Raw genomic sequence first — 25208 nt, 5'->3', positions numbered from 1 at the left:
TATGAGCCATTTGTGTGGGTGAATACTCCAAGTCGGCACATGCATCTTGGTGAGGGGTCTCTTCGCGCGAAAGCTGAAGTAGCGTGGCACACTGGTCCCCACCCTGGATCCCTCCCTAACCCAACATCCCTCCCAGAAACAGCCCGCAGCCACCAAAGTATGCAACGTAGCACATGCAAATAAGGACAGTAGTAGGCCGCGGCGTAATAACAAAACCCCAAACCCAGTTCCCCCCCACCCAAACCCAACAAAATCTTTGAGCAGTTTTTGAGTATTTGCCAGTCGGCTAATTGGTGCTTAAACGATTATGACAAGCTGTGAGGTAATTTAAGAAGTGGAGATTGCCTCACCTGCCGGGCTGGTTGTTGGCCACTGACTGCTGGTTGCTGGCTGCCGGTTGCCGGCTGGTTGTACTCTGCACGATCCGGTCCGGTCTCGGGTCTCAATCAAGGTGTACCACTCTGTCAGTTGGTTGCGATCCTCCTGCTCCCCCCTCCTCACAGCCCTCTCGTGAAGGTGAATCCGTGAGTCCGTAAGCAGGCCGAGGTAGGGCGGGGACAGCTTGACGCGGAGCTGCGTGGTGCGATGCGGTGTAGTGGGTCGGGTCCAGGCCCTGGCTCTGCCAGACCGTTGCTGCAGACCGGTAGCGCTCTCACCCCTGCTCTCATACCTGCGGAGCCAGCAGCTCTGGCGGCTCCTGCCGCGGTCTCGCAGTCACACCACCCTTAATGCAGCCCTTGATGACGCACTTGGGGGATGGAAAAGGGTGAAAAGATGGAGCAAAGGGGGGAGTACCTCCGAACACAGAACGCCGACCAGTTCCTTGTTCCGTGCTCCGTGCTCCGTGCTCCTCATTCGTTGTCTCTCTGGCTCTCTTGGACGCTACGCTACGCCACCACTCAGAAGACAAGAGAAACCAGTCAGTCAGGCGGAATGGAGCCACCAACCCGTAGTGGCATGCAGTGGTCCTCCAAGATGCTCCCTCGCCCTCCCTCACTCGCGGGCGGGGAATTCTGTGCCTTGTACCGGGAAGGGGGGCCGTCAGGAGGCAGAGGCAGAGCGTTTCAATGCACCGGTTCAATATGCCACGCCGCGCCTCGTCTCACCACCGTAGCCCCGTAGCTCCTCCGTATTCCCAGCTCAGCGTCAGACGCTTGCTTCAGGGGAGGGTCGCTTTTGCCAGAGGCAAGGTTGTCGGCGTAAGCAGGACCTCGGGCGCCGCACTTTTGAAGATATTAAAGATTTTGAAGATATTGACAGCGTCCCCGCACAGCGTCCTGCTCGCTATTTGCTTCAGCTGCAACTGCTCTCTCTGCTCGTCAGTTCTCTGCTGCCCTCTACTGGAAAAATCGCACTGATCGTAATGAGGTGATCGGAAAGGAAACCGACCTGCTCATTATGATACGGCTGTAAATGCTCCGACCACAGGTCAGAGCCATTACGAGTTGCATCGTAATTGGCCACAAAATGTTGTTTAAAACATATGAAAACATGTATTTTATTGTCGGAAATTCTATTGTATGTTACTGTTATTTTTCAAATGTATCATACCAATAACTGTGTTATGTAAGTTAATAAACATATTTCTTTTTAAAAAAAATACTACTAAACATTTTTTGTATATTTATATATTAAATAGAAAAAAGTACATCATGTGTTGTATTTCCAAATAAAGAAAATGTCCTTCCCTAATAAATATGTTTGAAACTTATACTATCTTGCAGTAAGTTGTTGTTATACAAAATAGATTTTAACACAAGTTATATATGAACCTCTACTGTTTTAACAATAAGGGGCTGATTGTGATGTCAGTCGGAAAGGCTCCAAACGGCATTCGGACTCTCCTAAACTGTTTCGGAACCCATGATTCCGACTGACTCGAAACCTTTTCGACCGACCACTTATGTTAGAAGTTAACCGTTCCGGCTGTCCGAATCGGTTCCTATTGGCACTCAAAGACCTCAAGTCAGTCAGAGCCGATTCGTACAGCTTTATGGGCATCGTTTCTGATCGAGGGATTACAATGTCTGAGTCTGATAGCCATTCTGAGCCAGCCTGCCCGACAAGAAACAGCTGTTGGAAACTGACTTTGGGGGTCGTTGCAGGCCCCACTTCATCCCTAGGCCCCAGGATGGGATCAATGGGGGCACCCAAAGGACCCAACTTTAAAACCATGTACAGTGTGGCAGGCACCATTGGGTGCAAGAGACAGGTTGCAAGGTTTACCGCAACCACCCTTTTTTTAAGTTGGAGCCTGTGTTGTCAGTCGGAACACAGGCTCCCTTTGAAGTCAATGGGATTCTGTCAGAACTGTGTCCGAGAGCATCGTAAGCGGTCAGTTGGCTTGTCTAACCTGAGTTGGTCAGAACCTATCCCAAAACTGAGTCGGTAGAAAGATTTTCCGACCGACATCGTAAACAGCCACTATATGTAATTACTTAAACGAACAAAGCACAATACTTCACTACCATACCAATTATATACACCTATACTCTAATAAATAATTAACCACTAAAAAGTATTCTAAACTAATCGTACACCAATATGAAAACTTAGCACACAATATTTTTCACTTCAAAACAACTTGCCATAGAGAAAGTTTCCCTCCATAAAATAAAAACTGTTATTTTTCCCACCACAGTTTTAGTTAATATAAAAAACGCTATATACCAAAATGTCAATAATTAATATCACCACTCCAATATAACTTACTTAAGTTGATATACTAGACACTAAGGGCCTATTAGGATGACCCGTCATCCTACCGGGGTTTAGGACCACCCGCCATAAGGGCGGGGGTCCCGTGGGGGGTATTAGGATGTGCCCGCCGCGGTCCCCCCCGCCATCCTAATATAGAGGGGGGAATTCAGGTGAAGTGGCTACCACCAGCCTGGCGGGGGCAATCTGCCCGCCATCCTAATGGCCCCCTAAAATACATAACATCACCCATTTCCAATAAAACATTTTACTGTTCAGGTTTGGCACACAAAAACAGTTACATATACTACTCCCACAGCAAAATAAAATAAGGGGCTTATTATGAATCTGGTGCTCCACGGACCACCAGACTTGCAGGGGTGCAGCAGTGGCAGTCTTCTGACTGCTCTGTTACAACCAGGGCAGTCGGGGCACCCTGCACCACCGCAACCTACACCGCTTCCTTTTGCCTCTGCACCATGGGGTGCATGCAGGCGACACATGTTGCACCCCTGTGTGTGCATGTACCCAAGTACCTGCACGGCATAAAGCAGCCTTGCAGGTACTGATTTTGGCATTCCCATTGCGGTGCCTATTTCATAGGCACCACTGTGGGAATACCAAAGAACCGAACAACGTTGTTTTGGGGCTTCTCTTTGCCCCAAAGACAGTGGCGACTTTTGAATTTAAATACCAAAGAACCGCCCGCCAGACATGAGGAACCTCCTAATCTGGCGGCAGTTCAAACACAGGTTTGGCAGTGCGGGAGGAGGCAGTTCCGCTTCCACACCACCAAACTCATAAGAAGGCCCTAAGTCACTAAAGGGGCTCAACCGTACAGGGGTACCATTTACTATTCGATCTCCAATATAACTAAACTCAAGGAAGTTGTTGGACACTAACAAAGCAGCATTCAACTTTAACACTCCATAAAATTGTATCTCAGGGATTTCTTTACACACTAAAATGGTTCGATACTATTTCCACTCCAAAACAGTCAGAATCCAGGAAGTTGTTGGTCACTAAAGAAGCAATATGTAGTAATCCCACAGCAATGCAGTTTAATGCAGGGAATGTACTGGGGGTGTAAATACTACACATTAACCTTTTAGCCTCCCTAGTGGATCCCTGCTTCTGGATCACACCAGGAGGGCGATCCCCAAGCAGGGATCCACCCACTTGGCACCAGGGAGAGGGGAGCGGCACCTTGAGAAGGAGCCTGTGCCCCCCATTTTTTGGGCCATAATCGATCTTTTTGCCCCCCTGGGGGGCAGATTGGGGCAGTAGCCCAATCTGCCCCTTCGGAGGCAGAAAGCCCACTAGATACCGGGGATTTTTTTTACTGTTAAATAGGGGTGGAGGCTGCCCAATATGAGCATGTCAATGCCCCCACCCCCACAGCAAAAGTACAGTTTGTCTGCCCCCCCAGGGGGGCAGTTGGGGCACTAGCCCCAATCTGCTCCCCGGGGGGGGCATAAAGCCCACAGAAACCAGGGATTTTGCTTAAAAGGCAAATTAGGGGTGGGGGCTGCCCAATATACCACCCCTTGCAAAATTACAGTCTCTATGCCCCCCTGGGGGATAGATGGGGATTAAGCCCCCAAATCTGCCCCGAGGGCATAAAGCCACTAGACACTAGTTTTTTCTCCTAATTAATTTAGGGGTGGGGATTGCCCAAGATGGGCATGCCAATGCCCCCACCCCTCTTCCCAAAAAATTCCAGTTTTTCTGCACCCCGAGGGCAGATGGGGGCTGCCCAATATACCACCCATTGCAAAATTACAGTCTCTATGCCCCCCTGCGGGGCAGATGGGGATTAAGCCCCCAAATCTGCCCCGGGGGCATAAAGCCCACTAGACACCAGGTTTTTTCCCCGATTAATTTAGGAGTGGGGGTTACCCAAGGTGGACATGCCAATGCACCCACCCCTACCCCTACACAATTCCAGTCTTTCTGCCCCCTGGGGGGGCAGATGGGGCAGTAGCCCCCAATCTGCCCTGGGGGGCATAAAGCCCACGAGATACCAGGATTTTTTCCCCTGATTAGTTTAGAGGTGGGGTTGACCAAGACTGGCCTTCCAATGCCCCCACCCCTCCCCCCACAAAATTCCAGTCTTGTTGACCCCCCCCCAGGGGCAGATGGAGGCAGTAGCCCTCAATCTGCCTCCCTGTGTGGACAGAAACACCCTAGACGCTAGGGATTATTTTTTTTATAGGCCCGGAGTGGGGACTTTCCAGAATGGGCATGCAAATGCCCCCACCCAACCCCCCACAGAATACAAAACACTTTCTGTCCCCCAGGAGGCAGATGGGGGCAATAACCCCTGATCTGCCCCCACGGTATACAGAAAGTCAACTAAGCGGCAGGGATTTTTTTTATATAGGGGTGGGGGCAGCCCAGAATGGACATGTCAATGACCCCACCCCAAACAAATCCCACAGTCTTTCTGCCACGCCTGGGTGGCAGATGGGCAATAGCACCTTATCTGTTCCCTGGGGGGGCAGAAGGCCCACTAGCCACCAGGGAGTTTTCTTCCCCAAAGATTGGGGTGGGGCCTGCTAAGACTGGGCATGTCAATGCCCCTACCCACACCAAAAAAGATGCCATAGACTTTCTGCCCCTCCCAGGAGGCAGTTGGGGCAGTAGCCCCTGATCTGCCCCCGTGGGGCCAGAAAGCCCACTATGCCCCAGCGATTATCTGCTTCACTGCTGGGCAAATTCAGCTGTGGCCGAATTTGACACATGCGCAGATTGGACGGCCCCCGCCCGTCCAACGCACACGCCCACTGTGACATCAGATCTCCTGGGGCTGTCCGCTGCATGGAAGAGGTTATGCTGACTTTTTTATACGCAGGGGTGGGGGTTGACCAGAATGGGCATCCTAATGCCCCCGATGACCCAAAATAATAGCCACAGTCTTTTTGCAGCCCTCGGGCATATTGGGACAATGGCCCCCAATTTCACCCCTCCCCAGGGTGGCAGAAAGCACACTAGGTACTGACTTTTTTTGGAAATGTGCCTACCTGTGGATTTTAGGTCCTAGCGCAGCCGGCACCTAGGGAAATATAGCAACCCTATCTATTTTTGAAAACTAGACACTAACGGGAATCCAGGATGAGGGACTTGTGTGGCTCTCACTAGAGTCTATAACCCAGAATCCCTTGCAAACCTCAAACATAGTTAAAAAAAAACAATTTCCTCATATTTCCGTGATGGAAAGTTCTGGGATCCGCATGGATCCACAAAATTCCACCCACCACTCATTACCCAAAGTCTTCCGAGAAAAATGGTACCTTACTTGTGTGGGTAGGCCTAGTGCCCGCCACAGGAAGCGGCCCAAAACGCAACGTCGACACACCACATTTTTACTGTGAAAACTGACTCTTTGTTCTGCAAAGTGCCTAGCTGTAGATTTTATACCCTCGCTCTGCTGGTACCTAGGCGAAACCTAGCAAATCTATACTTTTTTTAAACTAGACAACAAGGGAGCCCAGGATGGGGTGACTTGTCTGGCTCCCACCAGGTTCTGTTAACTAGAATCTCACATTTATGTGATGGAAAGTTCTGGAATCTGCGTGGGACCACAAACTTCCACCAAACCCACATTCTCCAACATCTCTCGATAAAATTGGTATCTCACTTGTGTGGGTAGGCCTTATGCCAGCGACGGGGAAACGGCTCAAAACGCAACATGGACACCACATTTTCACAGTAAAAACTGACCCTTTTTTTGCAAAGTGCCTAGCTGTAGAATTTGAACCTTAGCTCTGCAGGCACCTAGGGAAACCCAGAAAACCTATACATTTTGAAAACTAGATACCCAGGGGAATCCAGTATGGGGTGACTTGTCTGGCTCTTACCAGTTCTGTTACCCAAAATCCCTTGCAAACCTCAAACTTTGTAAAAAAAAAAACATTTTCCTCACATTTCTGTGGTGGAAAGTACTGGAATCTGTGTAAATCCACAAATTTCCTACCACCCAGCGTTCCCCCGGGTCTCCAAATAAAAATGGTACCCCAAGTACCCACGATAGGCAAGGACTCAAAACTTATTGAGGAGACATCGAAAGGACCTATCACAAAAAAACTGGTTTTACAAGGGAAGACACCTGTGTTTTTGACCCCAGGCTCGGCGGCTATCTTGGGAAATCTACCAAACCCACACATTTCTGAAAACTAGACACTGGGGGAATCCAGCAAGGTATGACTTTCATGGATCCCCCATCATTTTCCTACACAGAATCCCCTGCAAACCTCAAATGTAGCTGAAAAAATCACCTTTTTCTCAAATTTCTGTGTGGGAAAGTTCTGGAATCTATGTGGATCCACACATTTCCTATCACCCAGCATTTCTCCAGGTCTCCCAATAAAGATGGTACCTCACTCACGTGGGTGGGTCAAGTACCTGCGACAGGCAAGGGCTCAAAACCTATTGAGGCAACATCAAAGTTACCTATCACAAAACAACCTGGTTTTGCAAGGGTAGTCCCATGAGTTTTTGGGCCTGGGCTCACCGGCCATCTAGGAGAACCTACCAAACCCATACATTAACTGAAAACTAGACACCCGGGGGAGTCCAGCAAGGTATGGCTTCTGTGCGTCCCTCAACATTTCCCTAGCCAGAATCCATTGCAAACCCTTAAATTTTGTTTACATTTTTTTTCCCTCCCATTCTGTGTGGGAAGGTTGTAGGATCACTGGGCGGACACCAATTTCCTACTAACCTGCGTTCCCCCAGATCTCCTGATAAAAATTATACCTTACTTGTGTGGGTGTCCAATGGAGAATTGGCTAAAAACGTTTTTTGTAAAAAATGTAGGCTTTAGACTTCTTCATGCTGTACCCTTAATCCCTATGTTTTGGGCTCTTCCCAGTCACAGGGCCTTGCCTGTGCTGGCAGAGCTAGTGTTCACAATCTACAGCTAGGCACCCTGCAAAAAAGGGCCCTTTTTACTGTGATAATGTGTCCACGTTGCGTTTTGGGCCGTTTCCTGTCGCGGGCACTAGGCCTACCCACACAATTGAGGTACCATTGTTCTCAGCAGAAGACTTTGGGAAATGCGGGGTGTGTGGAATTTTGTGGACCCACACAGATTCCAGAGCTTTCCACCACAGATATGTGTGGAAAATGTATCTTTTTTGGGACAAATTTTGAGGTTTGCAAGAGTTTCTGAGTAACAGAATTTGGTGGGAGCCAGGCAGGTCACCCCACCCTGGATTCATCTGGGTGTCTAGTTTTCAAAACTGTATAGGATTGCTAGGTTTCCCTATGTGCCGACAGACCTAGGGTTCAAAATCTACAGCTAGGCACTTTGCAAAAAAAAGGGTCCGTTTTCACTGTGAAAATGTGGTGTGTCCACGTTGCATTGTGGTCCATTTCCTGCAGCGGGGACTAGGCATACCCACACAAGTAACGTATCATTTTTCTTTGAAGACTTTGGGGAATGCGGAGTCAGTGGAATTTTGTGGATCTACACAGATTCCAGAACTTTACACCACAGAAATGTGAGGAAAATGTGTTTATTTTTACAAAGTTTGAGGTCTGCAAGGGATTCTTGGTAACAGAACCTGGTGAGAGCCGGACAAGTCACCCCATCCTGTATTCCCCTTGGTGTCTGGTTGTCAAAATGTATAGGTTTGCTAGGTTTCCCTAGGTGCTGGCAGAGCTAGGGTTCAAAATCTACAGCTACGTAATTTTGTGGATCCACACAGATTCCTAAACTGTTCACCACAGAAATGTGAGGAAAATGTTTTTTTTTTAATAAAGTTTGAGGTTTGCAAGGGATTCTGGGTAGCTGAACCTGGTGAGAGCCAGACAAGTCACTCTAGTCACTGTGAAAATGAAGTGTTTCCACATTGTGTTTCGAGCCTTTTCTTGTCGCAGGCACCAGGCCTACCCACACAGTGAGATACCAATTTTATTGGGAGACTTAGGGTAACACAGAATAGTAGAGCAACTGTTATTACCTAATGACTTTCGATGCATTTATGCCTTCCAAATGAAAGACAATGTGTAAAAAAGAAGTCACTTTGAAAGATTTCCTATAATTTTCTTACTAGTATGGGTACCTACAAGTCCGATATATCCCCACAACCAGAAAGGTCTAGCGGATGTAATGGTATATTGATTTTAAACAGCTGTCATAATTAGAAGAAGTTACAGGTGAAATCTTTGGCACAAATTGCTGTTTTTTTCAATTAATTATCAATTTTTTCGATATTCAACTGTTAGTTTCTATAAAGAAACCTTGAAGGATCTACACAAATGACCACTTGCTGAATTCAGAATTGGTCTATTTTTCTAAACTGTATAGCTTTCCAGGATCTATTATTGCTTTCATACCCATTTCTACCATTAACCAGAAGAAGGTTGAAAGCACAACAAAAGGCAAACATAGGCCATGTCCCAGTAAAATGCCAAAACTGTGTAGAAAATGTTGGTTTTCTGACAAAAGTCTGTCAGCCCCTAAATGTTGGGAAAATAGTGATTCAAGCCCCACAAACCCTTTGTTGATACCATTTGCAGGGGGAAAAATTGATGCTTTCCTTTGTAGCACTTTGTTCCCATTTTTCCCCAAAAATAAAACATTTTTGGCTGTCTTTTGGTTCATTTCTGGGTTCCCTCCAGGGTACCTTTAAAATCCGCATGATGTTGGAAGAAGAGGACGCAATTTTGGTGTGGATACATTATGAGGTCAAAAAGTCACAGGGGCCTGAGCGCAAACTACCCAAATAGCCAAAGAAAGGCTTAGCATGGGGGGGTGGGGCGGAGAGGTCAAAAAGTCACAGGGGCCTGAGCGCAAACTACCCAAATAGCCAAAGAAAGGCTTAGCATGGGGGGGTGGGGGGGAGAGAAGGCCTAGCAGCGAAGGGGTTAACCACTTCGGCGCTGATGACGAGCTCAGCTCGTCATCAGTTGCGCCGCTCGCACGCTGATGACGAGCTGAGCTCATCATGTAACGCGGCTTTTTGAAAAAAGCCGCGCAGCGCAAAAATAGCCGCCGCACGCATGCGGTTAAAAGGGTTAAATATACTATTTCCACTCCAACATAAAATAAGTCAGGGAAGCTACGTTCAACTTTCACACTCCATAGAAACCTATTGCAGGGAAGGCTTTGGACACTAAAAGGGGTAAATTTACTATTCATACTCGAAAATTAAACAAGTCACAGAAGGTGTTGAACAGAAAAATGGGCCACATTTACTATTTCCACTCCAATACAACTTAACTCAAGGAAGATAATGAACACTAAACATGCAACAGTAATCTTTTACAGTGTAATGACACTGATATAAGGCAATGTCCTAATCACTAAAAGGGGTAAATATACTATTCCAACTCGAAAATAAAAAGAGTCAGGGAGAGTATTAGACCCTAAATGCGCAAGATTTACTATTCCCAAGGCAATAAAACTTAACTCAGGAAAGCTGCTGAATACTAAGGGCCTGATGACGATGTTGGGCAGACTCACATTAACTCGATATCGCCATTGTGCTCCCGACACCGCCATTACAATGCAACCACAAATGGTGCAGTTGCATACTCCGATTTCCGTACTGAACCTTGAGCTGCGGCCATGAACCTTCCGTAGCACAAGCTAGAGAAATGGGAACCTGTGTAAATCCCTGAACCACGTGGCAGGCACCTCATGGTGCCAGTCATGTGGTGCAGGAATTTACAGGTAATTTGCTGATATCTGATTGTAGTATTTTTTCCTTTTTCGGCATTCCACCTAGAGCTCACTAAGTGCTGGAGAGCCATCTTTTTGAGAGAGCCTCCTGGTACCTTCTCCATAATAGTTGGCCTATCAAAGAATTCCGGGTGTCCTATCTCATTAAACATGTTTCTCACATAGAATAGCCATTTAATTTTGGCCACTCCGTCAAGAGAGAGACAGTCATTTATTAGGTCTCTATTTAGTGAGGCCTCGCGGGTAACCCAAACCTTGTTCCAGAGGAGTATGGGAGAGATCCTTATGGTATCTGATATGTAGGGGAGGCCTGCTTCAATGTGCAACATGTAAGAGGATGAAGTTTTAGGAACACCCAGTAGGTGGCAGATGAACTGGTTTTCACAGCGGTGTATCACCTGGGCATTTTCAATCCCCCACAAACCAGCACCGTATGTAGCGGTTGAAATGCACTTAGCTTTATAGATGCAAATTAATTATTTCGCTGGTTTCCCCCCTAAATTGGTTGCAAAGTGTCTAAAAGCTCCAATAGTGCGTGTAAAAGCTAATTGCCTCGTATTCACTGCTGCTTGCCAAGAGCTCCTCCTATCAAAATTAACACCTAAGTAAGAGAATCTATCTGTGGTTTCAATTCTCTTACCGTCGAGGAAAATTGGGCAGGGCGCCCTCTTTGTACCTTTCCCGCAGGCCATTGTATAGGTTTTTGATATATTAACTCTTAGACCTCTAACCCTCATAAAGGTGGTAAATTTATCCACAGTTCTCTGTAGCCCTAGTCTAGTCCGCGACATTAAGGCCGCGCCGTCTGCGTATAATAATATTGGTATAGGGGTCCCTTTGATGGTAGGGTAATCGTGCTGTGAGTCCCTAAGATGTTGTCTGATTGAATGAATGTATAAGGTGAATAATAGGGGTGCTAGAATGCACCCCTGCCTAACCCCCCTCTTTATAGGGAATTTGTCTGAACACTCCCCCCTACGACCATACCTCACCCTTGCACCTGCGTCTCTATAAAGTTCCTTGATAAATACAAGAATTTGACTATCAATCCCCATGTCGCTAAGTGTTAACCATAGAAATTCGTGATCTACGCAGTCAAAAGCGGAACTTAAGTCGATAAAGGAGATAAAAAGGTTTCCGCTCTTTGCCTGGGTGTATTTCGAGATGAGTAGAGCCAGATTTAGACATTGTTCCAAAGTCCCCTTTCCTGATCTGAAGCCATACTGCAGATTTGAAATAACTTGATTTTCCTCCCCCCAGGTTTGTATCCTATTTAAGATAATACGACCCGCCACCTTCGCCAACGCATCCAGCAACGAGATTGGCCGGTAGCAAGTTGGGTTGTTCCTGTTGCCTTTTTTATAAATAGGTACAACTATGGCGTCAGTCCAGGAGGATATAAAGCCATGTTGGTTCGCCTTATTTAAAACATTCGTTATCATGGGGGCCCACAGATCTAACTCAGCCTTGTAGACATCGATCGGCACGCCGTCCGGGCCCGATGTCTTACCTGATGAACTATCTTTTATCCCTTTAATAACTTCCTGACAGCTAAAAGTTATGGCTAATGGGAATGGGTTAGAGTGATTACCGTCAGGAGGATTAATAATCCCGTCACTGGAGGCAATCCCGGGGTCACCAGGGGTGGATCTACCATGAAGATGTTTAAAATGAGCCACCCAATGTTCCCCCAATATCAATAAAGTCAGCCTCTTTGGTTTGCAAAATGGGGGCATTTACCACCTTCCAAAAGGCCATATTGTCTCTTTTTTGCGACGCCTCTTTTAAGGCTACCCATGCCTCTTTCTTTAGCTTGGCTTTTCTCAGTTTAATTATCTTTTTATTTGCGTGCTGTTCTGTAAATTTTATCAGGCACCACGAAGGGCACATCTATTACCTATCCTCAAGGCATGGGGGATTCGAACCTGTACATTAGCCTTCGTTATATTGCAACAGTTAGAAGAAGATAATGCTATCCATGCAGTAAATAGTTTTTTAAAACTTGTCGTAAAATTCCGGAACACAATGTGAAGATTACAAATTGGTTTTGATGTGTAATACCAAACTATGTATTTGTGAAATCAATTAGCTTTGATCTAGCTTTGTTTTATATGATTGTGTACTTCGTAAAATGTGCTTTTATTATGTGCTTTTATGATTTTAACTTCTGAATCGAATAAAGCCTGTTTTTGATTTGATTTGATTTGAAGAGGAGGATGATGGCTAGCCAGTCATCATGAATATTACCCACGCCCCAGTAGAGACTGACGTTAACCCATCTCAACCTGCTCCAAGGGATGCAGCAGTGATTCCACCACCACCCCAAGCTGCCCTATTTGCAAAGCCCCAGAGAGGCAAATGTCAAAATGCCCACCTACCTCCAGATCATTCCGTGGCACCAGCAGAACGTGGACCTCTCCAGTTTGGGACTTTTTTACAGGTAGCAAGAAGGAGTCAAACCTTTCCATATGCTCTATTTGCAGAGCAAGTGTTAGTCAGGGAAAGCTTGGTACAAACTATGGTACCGGAGACCAAACAACCCATTTGAAAAAAGTGGGAGGAGCACCTTAGCAGTTAAATTGCATGAGGTGTTGCTGAAGGTGGTGAATGGCTGAGCAGGGAATCCAATCCGATCAAAGGTCGACGTGAAAGGTGAAGTAGAGGAGCCCATTTACGTTACACAAATCAGCCCTGTACTAAGCAGTGTAGTAGTATCGCCCACATCAGCAACATTGCAATGGCACAAGATTCAGCTCAAGACACCAAGGCAAGAGTGTAGATTGACTGTCCAGCTGAGACGCACATTGAGCCTAACACAGTCTGCTCTCAATAAATCACCTGCATCAGTGACACAGAAAAGAAGAAAATCCACACTACTATTCCTGGCATGTTTAGGCATGATGGGCAGTATGAATGCAACCACCCAACGTCTTCTTTGTACAAAGTGAAGTTGGCTAAAATGTTAGCGCTGGACCGCCTCCCTATTTCTTTTATGGAAAGGGTGGGTTTTCTCAATTCATCGCAGACATCTGCCCAAAATGGAAGGTTCCCAACTGGTCCTATTTTACCAGTTTTGCTTTTCCTGTGCTACATTATGATGTGCTGGAATTACTTGGATAAGATTTGCAGCAGGGTGCTGTTCACACTATCCACGGCAGACATGTGGACAGGTTGCCAAGCCACTGATCATAGGTGCATCATTGCACACTGGATCTCTTTTGTGGGAATCAGAGAAATGATATTCCCAGGTGTAGACACTGCTGAGATTTTTAATGTTGCTTGAAAGCATGCAACAGTAGCCCTGTTCACCATGGAGAAATCCCATACTGCTGTGAACATCTTGGAAGACTTTAAAAACAAAGCCTTTGAATGGCCGCAACCAAGAGGGCTGTGCATTGGATTTGTTTCCACAGACAGTTGCAGTAATATAGTTAAGGAAATGGCAGATGATGGCTATTTCAGGGTACTGAGTTTGGGGCACTGCATCAACATCATTGTACAGGTCTTTCTAAAAGAAAAAGACTGAGCCAGCAGCTTATTCTCCACCTGCAGAAAAATCTGCACTTATTTCAGTCATTCTTCTAAAGCCCAGAAGGAGCTGAGGGTCATTCAGCGTGATAATAGAATGCCAGTTAAATCACTTATTACGGAGGTGCCAACAAAGAGGGGATACAACTGTGAAAGGCATTATCATTGAGATGACCAATGGGGACTAGTCAAATGCTTGACAGAGATGCTGCTTCCTGTTTGGATTTTCACATAGGAAGTCAGCAAGGAGGACAGTACCATGGGCCAAGCTATCCTGTTGTTGCATATGCTAAATGAACAGCTAAAGGTGGTGTTTGAAATGTACGTAGGTGTGGCTGAAAAAAAGATGCATATGAGTTGGTGGAGAGCTTAATCCTCCACCTATCTGTTAATGTAAATGTGCAAAGTGACATTGTGTCATCCAAACATTACACCTGTGCCACAATTCTTGATCCATGGTACAAACAATTACTGGACACTTTAATTCCTTTTTCAGATGGGGATGTCTCAAGCTACAATGTTAAGGTATTTATTGAGCGCACGTACACCAAGCGGTTTCATGGGGCTGGAAATAAGGGGGATGCTGTATCGATGGAACAGTTAGTTTACTCACATGCCTGGGAGAACAGCCAGGTCTTGAGCTGTTTCCTAAACTGTGCATAAGTGGTCACGGACCTCAATTCTGCATGAAGCAAGTTCCAGAATTGCAGGGCCAAGACAGCAAATCTGAGCCTCCCATGCTTTTTGCGTTTAAATGAAGGAGTGATCAATAGATTGAGGTTGGAGAAATGCAATTCCCGGGAAGGGATATAGCACTGGATCCTTGAGGAAATGAATGCTGGGATATTTCCGGCAAGGGCCACTGAGCCAAAAAATGTGGATTTCTGAGCAAGCCAGTGACTTCAAAAAAGAAAGGCTGGGAATTAGAGGCCCACTCCTCCAGGACACAAGTACTGTATTGCAGCCTTCAGCTTCCGAGCCTGAGGGCAGTGCTGTTGGCTCCCGGCACCCAAAACCAACAACAAGAACACCAGCACCAAAAAGAATAAAAGCTTCAGCACCAAACTATGCATGTGATTATCTTCTACTGGCAGGGCTTAAGTCCACTGCAGAGACAAAGGCAAAGTGACCACCTTTACCTGCTTCACAGGGGTCTGGATGGGAGTAGAGGTTGTGGGTAAATCTGCCTATCTGGCTTTTTCTGTGGACCCTTAGCAGGCACCAGCTTCACAGCAGGAGCAGGAACTGACTGTTTTTCTTTGTGAGACGCTTTTGGGACAGGAGAGTCGTTGGCTGGGGATGCCTCTGAGGCTTGTGAGCCTGAGGCCTGCTTCTTGGCTTTATGCCCCTGAATGCCGCCTGAAGGGCTTTTGCCTTTTCGCTCTGTGGTGGCTTGGCTTTTTTGTGGGGATGGTGTCTGCTCTCTGGCCTGCTTGGGCTGCTGCTGTTTTGTGCTTCTTGTGCTGTATCTTGAGCCAGAGGTCTGTGGTGTGTGGTCACTATCGACAGATGTAGCCACTGGCAGGAAGGTGGCCAAAGGGACTGGAGCTGGACTCTGAGACTGTCATAGCTGAATGGCTGCGGTCACTGTAGAGGACAAAGACTGGACAGTCCGGTGTATCCCACCTATGTCAGAATGAATGCCCTCCATGAAGGCAACTACCTGTGCCAACTCTGTTGTGGTCTAGGATGGCATTGAGGAGTATTGACTGACCCACACACAGCTGGCGCAAAAGGTCCAGAGACTCAACACTGATGGCAGCAGGGGAGACAGTGGCAGGGGCAGCAGTGTCTGGGGTGAAGGACACTCTTCCCTTCTTACTGATGCGAGCACGTGCAGCACTAGAGGAAGTAGTTGGGAGGGTGGGCACTGGGCGCTGTGTGGTGGAAGAGGAGGCAGAGTTCTTGCTCCTTGTGCCCGCCAACACAGATGTGTCACCGCAGGCATCAGATGACGTTGAGGTTGATGTCACTGGCTGTGATTCCTCAAGCAGACTCCTGTCCCCCTCCGAGGCGCTGGTCACATTAGTGTCAGTGTGCTCGTGTGTAGGAGTTGTGCTTAATGCCTCACCACTGGTGTCAGTCCCCTGTCCTTCTGTGCCCATGGTAGATGCTGCAAGAGATAGAGACGTATAATCAGTTCTGTGGCATTAACACAAACATTCTATGCAAGCAAAGCATGAAACAAGATGATGATATCCCCATGGTGCACACCAGCCTGTGCAGTAACATTGTGCAACCTCAATTCAAACGTGACCCATGTGATGACCACACAGCCAAATAGTCTGCCGGTGGCTCCGTGTAGCCAGACACACAGATCCCTCTGAGCATACCTAGGGCCCTGAGGGGATAACAGATGTACCTCCCAACATGTCACCAAAGTCACATCTGGAGGCAGCAGAAGGGAACAACACAGATACGGACTCCAACATATCAGTCCACAATGGCCATGAGCTCATGCCATCCATCTCATTGTACTTTGGGGCACAACTACAGTTGCACATTCATGTCAGATGTGTAGTCCACTCCTCGCAATTCTTACATCATGCAATGCACACATTGATGAAAGCACACTCAGATGAGGCACACTGCCGTTCACTTCCATGGGATGTTCTTGACTTCCCCATTGCAGACGATGCCAGAAGGCCACAAATCAGAATGCAATGTCAAGGGCCATTACGCCAATGACATGAGAAAGTACAGGTAGGGAAAATGCATGACAGCTGTACTCAACACAGAGGCCACTTACGAGCCATGGCATTATACTAGCAACATCACAGAGCCCAGCACTGGCCCAGGTTTGGAACACATGCAGCCATTCACAACCAAAGCCACCCTTCCCAGAATACTCACCCCCAGATTGCTGCTGATGCTTCTTCAAACCTGCATCCAGCTCAGGCTGTGTCACAGCTAAGATGCAGTCCATTAGTGGTGTTATGCTCATGCCCACCAACCTTCCTGTCCGAGGGAGCAGCCCCAGTGTCATCTCTGCCACATTTTTGCTTAGCTGGCAGATGTCATCCCACCTCTTGTGAAAGTGTGTGCGCCATCGGTTGGAGACACCCGGATCCCGCATCTTGCGTGTAATGGCCCTCCACACAGCCATACGCTGGTGGACTTTGAGCTTCAGGCACAGGAGACAAGAGGGGGAAAATCAATTACACAGGGCTTTGTACCACTATCTCTCAGTACGGAAGCATGATACTAACTCAGCACTACTTCACAGATATGTCTAGCAGAGACCGTACAGCATCTCAAATAGTACATTAGCATGGGAGAATCATGCAAAAATGCATGCAGGTATGAGGTTGGACAGAGTACTAAGTATGGGCGAAATTTGCGATTTCGCGGTACGCAAATTCATGCGAAAGCGAATTCGCGGTCTGCAAAATCCGCAAATTTGTGCAAATTTGCAGATTTTTTTTATTTTCGCGTGTTCGCTGGGCACTTTGCGTGTTCGTGGGTTTTTTTTTCTGCGCGCCGACCACGAAGTTACCCATGCGGTCGTAAATGGGCGCGGCCATCTTGTTCGCGTTGTGTATTTCCGTTTCCGGGCGCTAGTTGTATGCTCGCGTTGTGCACGGGGTACGATTGCGTGGTCGCGTGCGTTTTTGCATGCTCGCGGGGGAAATATCGCACAAACTTACCCACGCGGTCGCAATGGGCGCGGCCATCTTGTTTTCCATTCACTGCTATGGTTCTGGGCATGCTTTTTCCATCCTCTTTTAATCTCTGCAATCCTTTGTTTTAATTTTTTTTATTCATTATCTATCTCTTTATTTTTCTACATTTATATTTTGTGCTTTTTTTCTACTTTTGGTTACTTAAAACTACTTTTTTAACTCTTTTCTTTTATTTACCTTTTCCCTATTCTTTCTTTCCTATTTTATTTTCCTTTCCAGTCCAGGACCATGGCAAAGGGAGCCGGGAAGAATATCAAGGGGAAGGGTCCCGCACTCCGTACCCGGATCCCTTTCGGGCGCTTAAGGGGGGAGGCAGTAGTAGCCCGGGAGATCTTCAGCACGGTGGAGGTGGCCACACTGATTTTGTACGTCCAGCGCCACCTCCCCAAGACCGTCGCGGCAGGCCCGGTGCCGGGTACAGGCCCCGGGAGCGTCACCAGTTTTGGGGGAAGGTGTGCCGGGCCATGTATCGGGTGTCTGGGGTCCGGCGCACCTACAACCAGGCCACGCACCTGTTGGTCCGACATCCTGGACTGGGAGCAAGACCTGCTCTGCCTGCTTGGAGTCGAGATCCAATTTGTTTTTTCCGAAGAGCAAGAATGCTGCCGATTACATTGCAGGTAAATTATGTTTCGAAAGCTTCTGTGATTGCAGGTGCTTGCCTGCTCACAGGCGATGCTACTATGCTTACTTATTTTCAATTTTGTGCTCATTTGGCCTGAGTGATTATGTATGAGTGAGTACTTTACAGAACTGCTTAATGCTAAAGAGACTAGAGACTCAAGTCTAGTCCTTCCTTTGTACTCCTGCTGCCACTAAGAAGAGATAGTACTGGATTGATAGGTTGAGTATATTATGACTTGTTATTTAGTAGTAGGACATTTTTTAGTGGTCTGCAATCATGATGACGGACTGTGTCTGTCACGTTGCGTGCGGCTGAGTGCTGGCAGTCATAGTAGAACCTTTTTGTTGATGGTTTAGTTAGTGATTTACAACATAACTTTCCAAGTAGACCGTCTGCGAATCCAGCAATACTGTACTATCCTCCTAGTTGACCAGATCAGATAGGTCAATACATGTAGTGCAATTGTTGGTAATTTGTTTTCCCGAGATAATTTTAGATTGTGGTCAAAGAAATCAAATATTTAAAAAAAACAATCATCCATGTTTATATTTATTTCATGATCATCAGCAGCACATCCCAGGGGCAAGACGACAACAGAGACGCTGGCGGAACAAGGTGGGCAGGATTGGTCCTCAGAGGTCTCTTCTGCTGGCCCCAGTAAGTTGTTCTGTTGTTAATATTAATAATTATACTTCCCTAACTTTTACAACACCTATTCATTCCAAACTGTTTCCTAATTCTAATTTTTACAAAATAGTTTAGATCTTCTTGTAGACTGTTTCTACATTATCCTGCCTCTACGATCACTCTCTGTGCTACTACTATTTACTATTATTATGAGTCGGTCTGTGTAGGTAGCTAAGCTTGCCCAGTCGGCAAACAGTGTTAAACAATACTCTGATCCAGCAATAGCACTAGGCACTGAGTGCAGTCCTCTGGGTTGCCCTTGCTGTCTATTCCGGTCTTCTTAATGTTAGTGCTTTGACAATTCCCAACAACAAAATTTCAATGTCCACCAAGAATAAGCTAGTAGTTGGCTTTTTGATTTGATAGGAGCACATACCATACCGCTAGTGTTTCAGGGACTATTCTGCACATACAGAAATATGGATGAGAGAAATAGGACATTGTTGATGATTGGTGCAGTTCGACTTTCCACATACTAAGAAAAGTAACAAGAGTAAGGGTTGGTTTGACTCGAAATGTACAAAAGCCTATACACTTCTTAAAGTTGAACTCAGAGCTAAACCAAGGGACCATGAATTAATTAGAGGTTGTAGAAAGAACTATAAGCTAACACGGATCCTTCGGAAAAAAGAAATAAAAGAACTGGCTTGGCAAAACCTGCGGAAGGCCTCGCAATGCAGAGACTCTAAACTGTTCTGGCAGACAGTAAACGCACCCTACTTCACTAATAAAGATATTGCAAGAATAGAAGTCGCCATAGATGAAAGTACCTGGATAGACTTCTTTTTGAACGTATATAAAAAAGATGGTGGGGAATTGGGGATGCCACCAGAGGTTAACGAATTGGGTGTACAAGAGCAGGATCACTTCCCAATAGCCATAGAAATTCCATTTGAGGAAGTCTTACGTGCAATAAATAACAGCAAAGGAAGTAAAGCCCCGGGCCCAGACGGAATCCCAAATGATATTTTTAAGATGACCACCGAACTTTGGGCCCCAATTTGCACACGCGTCATAGTGGCCTGTTGTGCTAAGGGATTTATTAAAACCTGGTCCGAATCAGTACTAATGCCTATTCATAAAAAAGGGGACAGAGAGAATCCAGCAAACTACAGACCTATATCTCTCCTGGATTTTCTCATGAAAATCGCAGGCAGGGTGGTCCTAAATAAATTACAAATTTGGGCAAATGATACCAATATTTTGAGCCCGGTCCAGTATGGCTTTAGGGAGGGGATGGGCACGGTGGAGCAGGTTCTCAACTTTGTGATGCTTCAAGGGAAATAAACCCAGGCAAAAAGAGGAAGTCTATATGCCATATTTGTCGATCTCAAAGCCACTTTCGACTGTGTGAATCATGTTAGGCTGTGGCAAATACTGGAGGAAATTGGGGTGGAACCTGCGTTAGTGCACTTCCTTCGACAGCTATACTCTGGTGCAACTGCGAAGGTGAGATATGGGCTGAGGGGAGAATGTACAGGGTCCTTCCGCATCGAGAAGGGGGTTAGACAGGGCTGCGTTCTGGCCCCATTCCTCTTCTCCATATATACGAACGCTTTGGAGGGGGAATTGGAGGCCAGCATTATTGATTCCCCAAGATATGGAAAAAAGCAGGTTGTCTCCCTTCTCTATGCGGATGACGTAGTGCTTATGGCCAGAACCAGGATGGGTGCCCAGAAGGCACTCTCTAAATACAATGAGTTTATGGAAACAAGGGGTTTAAAAATTAATGCCAAAAAATACTTTGTGATGTTGTGTGGGAAAGGATGGGCTAAATGTAAGGCTATCAAGGTGGATGGCCTTTCAATTGAACACACAAAAACCTTTTCTTATCTGGGGGTGCTACTAGATGGATCCGGCTCGTGGGCTCCCGCGGTTAAGAGTAGGAATTTGTTGTTTAAACGCTCTATTGTGGCATTAATGAATTTTGCTAAAAAACTAGGGAAAAGACCTCCTGAAATTCTCTTAAAAATATATATGGCAAAATGTAGAAGCATTACACTGTATGGGGCGGGTATTTGGGGCTTTCAGAATGTAGCGTGCATCCAAATAGCAGAAAACTGCTTTTTAAGATATCTGTTAGCGCTTCCCCAGGGCACGTCAGTTTTTAATTGTCATGCAGAATTAGGCATGGATTTTATCACTGACATTATAAAACTACAACCGATCTTACACTGGCAGAGGGTATGGGTCTCAGAAGAGTTGGGCCTTAACCGGGAAATTATTAAGGATGCTATGGCCCTGGATAACGTAAAACATATTCCATGGCTAGAATATGTTAGGAAAACGTTAAATGATCTGCAAAGGCCGGAATTATATAATAACCCGGAATTGATTAGTAGGTTGCCTAGAAAAGAACTAAAAAGTCTATGTATGAACCATTTTGAGATGCTAAGATGTTCGGGTGAAATTACCAAAACAACAGTAATCCAACATTAAATGTCCCTGGCTTGTTATGCCATTCAACCATACTTATCTTTTTGTTCTGTGGGCTTTGACCGTTTTATCTTGACTAGGTTTAGATTAGATTTATTTCATCGCCTGGTAACTTTTCCAACAAAAAATGATTGGTCAAGAAACTTGGAACCATGCCCTTCCAATAAATTATCACAGCAATCCACATTTGATGTGATTTTATTCTGTAAGTTTTATGAAAATGAACGTAGAAGATGGATTAAACATTACTTGAGACAAGGTGTCTGGCGACAGTGCCGTCCAGCGTACATAAGCTTACAGCAATTGGAAAATGCAAAATGTGTTATGATCATGATTGGTTTCTTAAAAAGTATTCTGAGGAAACGGAATTTTATGATTAATTAAAATGTAAGGGCTTTAGATTGACAAATGTACCAATTTAATACTTTTTAAATGTTTTTGGCTGTTATTTATTATGTATTGAAATGGTGTATATATATTTGTCGCTTTTATGATTTATCTATTTATTTTCAAATCGAATAAAGCTATTCTGATTCTGATTCAGACTTTCCACATACCTCAGTCAGAACAGAAGTTAAACCCCCAATCCCCTCACCGACTATCTAGTGTGTCTGACCAAGGATTAATTATGCGACCCAGAAGAACAGAAGAAGACTACAGAGTCCTGACCTATCAGAGTCACGGAAACAGCTTGCAAAGTGCAGTATTGCAACTGCAAACCCTTCCGCTCACTCACTCGTGAACAAAAACCACACAGTGTTTTTTAGTTTAACATTTTTATTTTCAAATAACAAATAAAAAAACAATTTCTTTATTTTTAATAGCGCAGTATTCCCAGCGAGCAGTGGTGATAGATGACGGTAAAGTTTAAACACCCTTCCCTAGAATATACTTCAACTTAACACATCGAATTATTATAATAACTGTGCGGGAGCCCTCACCTTGTTTGAACTTCAAGTACTGGTGATGAGGAGTAGGTGGTGAAAATTGAAAAGCTCTTGTTGGTAGAAGGGCAATGGAATCTTCTGTCTGTAATTAGAATTATGGTGCACGTTAAAAAGCAAGCATTCATCAGTTGTGCCAAAAAGTGTTGCATGTTATGGCTAAGCATATAAAAAGTTAACACCCTCTCCAAAACAGTCACTTTTTTTCAGTCCCAATAATTAAAAATATTTTATGTATTAACAATTTCATCCATTACGAGAGGAAATAGGGAGTGGTGTATGGCATCTAAAAATATTACATGTTTTTTCTAGTCGTCACAACAAAGAATGCGGCACCTACCACCAGTGCCGGGGCCAGCAGCGCGGAGGCGTCCACTCCAGGGGCTGATGCGGCGGCGCCACAAGTGCCACCAGGAGTAGCTGCTGTGGGGAATGGCTCAGCAGCGGCGGACGGTGGTAAGTTATTATACTCCTTACTTATTGACATTTTAGAGTAGGCTCGCAAAGGGGTGTATGATGTACTGTGCTGTAGACAGTACACTAGTACAAGTACACTGTACTGTTAAGATCAGTTACTAATTTAGAACTACATTTTTGCCAATCACGGAGAAGACAGTTACCCTTGACTTAGCAATAGCATTAGCGGTGGTAGTTCTCGAGTAAGCAATGGCCTCCTCTATTTGACTTCAACTCAGCTGTGAAAGTTTTATCGTGAAGCCAAGTCAGATCAGATGAACTTGAGGGATGTGCTGAACTAAAAGGGAAAGAAGGGTGTAACTAAGGACGAGCGAGTTGTAACATTTATGACTGTAAATAATGATATGTGTTTTTGAATGCATGCAAAGGTGGCTGATAGGAAAGAATCAGATGCATGGCTGTTTGAAGCAAGGATGGTTGGAGGAGAAAGAAAAGATGACTGCCCGTGTGGGTGAATCAGAAAATGCTTGTGTGGTGTGAATTGCAATATATCATTTGGGTGAAACTCAATTGCAAGTCAAGGCGGTGGTTTACCAAATAAAATAAAAAGGGTGTTAGTTGGTTGTTGAGAAAAAGTAAAGTTGGTCAAGTTGAGACATTAAGAAGAATGATAGACCTTTTTTTGGAAGCCTGGATGGTATCTTCTTCCTCATAGATAGCAGAGGTGTATGGAGCAGACACTCGGTGGATGAAGAGTGTTACTTTGAACAGCATGTCCATGCCAGAGTAGCAAAGCAGAGGAAATCCAAATACTAGAATTTGTGATTGTTCAGAAATACTACCTTGACTAACAGTACAGTAGTTTACTTTGCAAGCACCGCATATATTTTGTATGTATTGTATAGTTCACATTATATCAAGTCAAGTGCCTTCCTCCGGCAATTATGGGTACCACACTCACTCCCTATGTTAAAAATATTCTTTCAGCTGTGTCCATCATGGGTGGTCTATCGCTGTTGTTCACTCAATCTATCAAAACAAAGCACCTTAAGTCATCCATCATATAAGCAAAGATCATGTGATTGGCTGGATATATGATCAGAAATGAATAATCTTCATTTTCCGTTTGTAGTAGTCAAGGCCCGGGGGGGCAGTGGGAAATCTAAATTATATTGAGCAGTAGCTCTTGATGTAACCGAGTATGGCCAGTGCCACCCCTATAGAAAAGTTAAGAGCTTCCCTATCCCTACCTGCATGTATTGCTTAAAGTAATGCGAGAATGCATCATCATGGCTTGTGTCTGTTTTTCTTGGGTGCAAGCTGACTGAGCTGGCATTATGCCGGCTACCACAAGTTCACGTATAAGTAATTTTTTTCGCAAAACAAGAGAAAAAAAGAAGACTGGTGTACTCTCTGACTCTCTGACTATGTAGTGAGTCCATAGTGCTGCTAGTAGAATTCCTAAAACTCTCACTAATGTTACAGGCCTACAAAGACGGCGGAAAGATGCATGCCAAAATGTTATACTGTGCTTGCAAGTTGCTAGTGTTACTGTGAGACAACTTTCTGTTGAATTATTTTGTGTTAATGTTAAAGAGTATTGGTTACAGTATTTTTCTTTCTTTCTTCATATAGATGCTCCACAAAAACTCACCCGCAAGGAGATGGCTGTCCGGGCCAGGGCCCTGAAGCTGGAGGCCATTTCTGCCGAATATCGGCGGCTGGTGGCTCTGCAGCAGGAGGAGGAGGCGCCAACAGCTGCATCCTCCTCCGGTGCCCCTGGGTCCACCAGCCAGCAGCCTCCAGTGGCACAGCGCCGTGGTCTGAGAGCCTCCTGCCGCCACGGCGGAGCAGCAAAAAACACAGCAGCTGCCACCCCCAGAGCCTGGATGGCACATCAGCGCCGTCTCCGCCTGAGAGTGGACTACCAGGAGCGCACAGTTGAGAAGCTGAAGCGCCAGCTCCAGGACCTCTGCAAAGAGATGCAGGACCACCTGTCCACAGGACACCGCCGGAAGTGACTGTCCCTTGCCCCTTTTTAGGTTTTGCCTAGCGAAGGCTGCGCTTGCGCAGCTCTCGCTTGGAGAAAGCTGATCTTTCAGAGAGTGGGGCTTTAACCCACCCCTCTTCTGCATTGGCTGGCTTCCTAAATGGAGGCCAGCCATTGGAGGAGAGGGGCGTCACTCCATTCAAGCCCCGTCTTTTTGGGATTGAGGGTTGCGTTTTTTCGTTTCTTTCTCTTTTTCTTCCCATTGGCTGGAATTTTACATTCCAGCCAATGGGAAGCGGAGAGAAACAAAAACACGCCCCTCAATCCCGAAAATGACGGGCGTTTCTCCAAGCCATTTCTGAATGACCTCAGAGAAACATGGTGGTGTGGAGCGCTCCTCTCTTGCCTTCCGATCTCCGGAAGGCAAGAGAGGAGCGCTCCACACCAACAATAGGAAGCAACATTAAAAAAAGCAGGCCCCACTGGTCTATAAAACAAAAAATAAACACGT

This window comes from Lissotriton helveticus, chromosome 2_1 (genome assembly GCF_964261635.1).
Source record: "Lissotriton helveticus chromosome 2_1, aLisHel1.1, whole genome shotgun sequence".
NCBI classification, from domain to species: Eukaryota; Metazoa; Chordata; class Amphibia; order Caudata; family Salamandridae; genus Lissotriton; species Lissotriton helveticus.
The sequence above is the reverse complement of the archived record's forward strand: the minus strand, read 5'-3'. Positions refer to the sequence as shown.